Below are 4,860 nucleotides of genomic sequence, written 5' to 3' on the forward strand. Positions count from 1 at the left end.
CATATCTCAGTTGAAATTTCCTACCTGTTACACTGTCTAAATTAGACTGTTCTCTCCTCATTCATCTCTTCCCTCTGTTACAATTTCATAACACATATCCTAACTTGCAAATATTTTGTTTGCTGACTTAATTTTTTATCTGACTCCTCGCTTGAAGACATAAGCTCCTTGAGGGTAAAATTGTTTTTTATAATCTTGTAGTTGCTCCTCAGCTTATTCTTAAGTTATGTCCTGATAAGCCCATAGTAAATTGAGAATGCCTTAAGTCAATGCATTTTGTACCCCTGACCTACCAATCATCACAATTTAGTAATACAGTACCCTGTCTATCATTTGTTTATCCTCATTAATTGCATACCTGACTGGCTGCTGCTGCCCTGCATTTCTAGAGATGCAAGACTGCATATCACTAGACCAGGAAAGGATCAGAATTCTAAGTGTGGCTTCTACTGAATGTGTATCACTTTGCACCATGGTAAAGTCAAAAAATTATAAAACAAACCATTATAAGTCATAAGATAACTGTATAATCCCATCATTTGGTGCATAATAGACACTCAGTAAATAGTTTTGAAAAGAGTAGATGGGTTTCACTGCTTGTTTTTAAAGCACTGGCTCCTACTGTCAACACACTTTGTCCAACAAAAACCACCCAGTTAACTAGGGAATAGGCTGGTGGCCAATGAAAGATGGCTATTAGAATAAGCTAATGCTCATAATAAACAGTTTCAAAATGTCAGTACCTTAACATAGTAAACATTTATTCCTTGCTCTCACAAAGTCTTAATATGAAATAGCTTTGGAGCTATTGTCCAACCAGTGTTAGCAATCCACATCACTTTGGTGTTGAAGCTCAGCCTTCTCAACATGAGATATCTCTTTCATAAGGAAAGAAAAAATCTATAGCACTCTCTGCAGCTTTTCACCACTTCATCCTCCTAACTTCTCCTCAAATTTCACAAGCTATAGCTTTTCATGTAGCTCTACCAAACTGCAATGAAAAAAATGATTTTCAGTATATCTTGAAAAGACCAGAGAACCAAATATTAAGAACCAGTAATAACTCCTTATTGACTAATACTAGTCATTATTGCTTCCTACTAATGAATTTCACTGCTTTAAAACTTGCTTATGTTTTCCACTGCCTTGTGATGCATTAGTTTTCCATCTCTAGATTCCAAGAATGCTCTATATAAACATATTTTCATCCTGTAACACAGCTGATCAAATTTACATCAGTTATCTGTTGTCTAATGCTACTCATAACTACCACCCTTTGCCACCAGTGCCTCTCTTGGATGAGAATTGTTTTGCTTAAATAAAATTTTTGAATATAAGTGGAGGGGTTTGTTTGTTTGTTTTAATAATAGCTCTCTAGAGTGGGGAAAACAATTCTGGAGAGTTGAAGGTTATCCTGAGTATCTTGATATTAAGGATACATTACAAATGCCTATCTTCACTAAAATCCAATACTTGTTTTAAGCATTTAAAGTTGCAAGACCAGTATTCTTACCCTTTTAACTTCACTTTTGTTATGAATTTGCTTTTAGAACTATATAAGAACGTTTCTCTAGTCTCTTTTCTCTCAGGCGTACATTAGCTGTTTCATATTTAGTAAGTAGCAAGGAGCAGAAGGTAAATATCAGCATGTCTAAATATGAAACATTGAATTTATTAAGAAAATAATGATTTTATGAGAAGTCAATATGTCAGGTATGGGCATAAAATCCCTGTGATTAATATGATCCTTATGTTTATCTAAAGTGATCCTCTATGTTTATCTAACACACTTAACTATATTTTAATAAATAATAAATGTATGATAAACATATGATCCTCTATGTTTATCTAAATACACTTAACTATATTTTTAAAAATACAAACTAAAAAAGTGTATGCACAGTATATGTAATGTCATTTATGTTCACCTATTTAACATTTTGTATCATTAATGAAAATCAAATTATGTAAGCTTCAGGTACAAAGTACACAAATATAGTGTTGTAGATAGCTAAGTTAGACAGAACTCAATAGTCACAGAGGGATAGAGCCCTAAGGAAAGTCAGTGCAAAGAAACAGCAGATTTGTGGCTGCAAGTGAATTGAAACAAACCCAGGTAAGCAGACCTCCCTAGAGATAGACCGCAGTGTGACTGTACACTGTGGTTAGCACCATCTGGTCCAGAAGCCTAGCTGGTACATAGGTGAGTGAGCAGAACACCCTGACCCGCACTCCCATCCCTTTCCCAGAATGCCTTTGTTCTTTCTGCGTTAAGTTATAAACTAAATTTGGTGTTGCTCCCTATACACCCTTCCTACGTGCCTTGCTTCCCTGCTGGACCGATGTTAGGTGAGCAATGATACTAGTAATCCTGTAGATTGATTGTAGTTTGGCCCATAGTAACCCAAGTTTTGATTTGCTGTATAACAAAAAAAAAAAAAAAATGCCCCTGACAAAAAGCCTCGGTGGCCATCCGCTCAAGACCTCTCCTGGAAATCCAGGAGCTATTCCTATTATTATTTCCAGTACAACTCTCATTTCTTTAATCCTTTCCCTGACATTGAGAGGTGGTGATTCACATGCAGCACCAGGCTTGTCTACAACTGACAGAAATGAGTTCCTTCAGCTGCCCTCTAACTTTTGGTGGAACCTGGATACTCCTAACTCAAAGTATGTATATATATATATATCCTCTACTGTCCCTATTCAGTACACCCTTCCCCTATATTCATCTAGCCTAGTAGTTCACAAGTAGGTATTTTGCACTCCAAGGAACATTTAACACTATCTAGAAACACTTATTTGCCACAACTTTAACAGGGAGAGGATGCTAGGGCTTCTAGTGGGTACACATTAGGGTGCTACGAAACATCCTGTAATGCATAAGACAGACCTCCACAAGGGAAAGTTGTCCAGCCCAAAATGTCAAATTCCAAGGAGGAGATTCACTTGAGAGATGTACTGCCCAAAATAGGCTCCAAATTTTGAGGAATATACTTATAGAGTACATTTCGATCCCTGTCTAAGGGATGAGTTGTTCCAAAGAATGAATAAAAGTTTGCCTTAAATAGTGAAAGGAAGCTTTCATGCAGAGATATTGGTGCCTCAGAATAAAGTAGAAAAAATGATGAAGTGGAGTTCACAATGAGGACTGAATTTCTTGAGGACTTTTCCATATTAAAGAGGAAGCTATCATTTTTATTATGGTCCCAATCTTCATTAAATGGAAAATAAAGAAACAAGATAGCAAAGAATGTGACTGGCCCCATGGCTCATTGCAGACCCCATGGGGAGGGAGCTACATGCTATCCTGGAAACAATTCTGTGCAGAAGTTTCACATGGTAACCAGCAGCGGCACAGGTGGCGTATGTAGAGATGAAGGCACCAAAGAGAAAGACACAGGTAAGGAACAAGTTTGGAAGTACAACTAAGGAGTTTAACCTAAGTTGCTGTGCCTGAAAGATGTTACAGTCCTCCTACCTTGCACATACTGTCACTTATTATCCCTTCTCTGCGTAGGTATCCTGATCTTACATGGGCATCCTCACCTCTCCCTTTTTGTTATTTGTTTTAAATTGGCTCAGGCCTTGAAGCATTAATATAAATCAACCTGGAGAAGGAAGAAATGGATGGAAGGGAGAAAGACAAGGACAAGAGCAAGGGGGACAAGGAGGAAGAACAAGAGGAAGGAGGAGGCAGGCAACCACCTAATTGTGGCTACAGAAATATATAAAGAGGTAGCCAAAAGTATTGAAGGAAGCTTATTTGCTGTTTCGAGAGAATTTCTAAACATAACATCTCCCTAGATGTAAATGAGGAAGCCTATCTCTGTATGTCAAGGTTCTTACTCATGCATAATAGAAACAAATTGTGGATAGTTTGAGCAGAGAAAATAGTTTTAAATGCTATCAGGGAGTTCATAGAATCTGGTAAATGAGGCTTCGGCCTGCACACAAGAAAATACCCTTTTATAGACTCCACCAAAACAAACATTTCTGCTGCCCCATTAGCAGGGACTGCTGAACCCTAAGGACTTTCACCTGCACCTCTGCATCTGCTGCTTCTGGAAATAGTATTGACAGGTTTCCAGCAGGCTGTCTATAAGGTTCTTGCATCTTCATGTCACTAGAATCCAAAGAGTTGCAAGGCAGGCTAGGCAGGAATTTCTTAATTTTCCATTTGGCAAGTAAAAACTCATAAGATGAAGATCTCCATACAGGAAAGGTTTTCAAAGATGCCTTGTGGTCATAAAGAATGCATATGGCCACTATACCTTGGGAGCTATTGCTGACCATCTTATAATCTTGATGAGGAATTAGCCTTACATTGAAATTTTTTTTGATGTTTTTATTTCTTTTAATCATTCTTTTTTATTTTATATATTTATTGAGAAAGAAATAGCAATGAGATAATTTCAAAACAGGTTAGTAGGACAGTTACAATAATTAATACATTGCATGTTGTTGTCTTCATAGTAGTTATTCATAGTACAAGATACAGACATGATATTTTGTCTAAACACTATTAGTTCAAAACTGTCTTCACATCGAGCTAAGAGAAAGTATCTATATATCTATGCTATTTTGTATATGCATATATATATTATGAACTTTATTGAGAAACAACAATGAGACAGTTTCAAAACTGATTAATAGGACAGTTTCAATAATTAATACATTGCATATTCTTATCTTTTTAGTGGTTATTCATAATACAAGCTGCAGACATGATATCCTGTCCAAATACTACTAGTACAAATCTTTCTTTTTTTTTTCTTTTCAAAGTTTTATTGATAAACATATAGCAATGAGACAGTTTCAAATCAAATCGAAAGTACAGTTTCAACAAATAATACACTG

The sequence above is a fragment of the Octodon degus genome, unplaced genomic scaffold (assembly GCF_000260255.1).
Source record: "Octodon degus isolate 3935 unplaced genomic scaffold, OctDeg1.0 scaffold00071, whole genome shotgun sequence".
NCBI lineage: Eukaryota > Metazoa > Chordata > Mammalia > Rodentia > Octodontidae > Octodon > Octodon degus.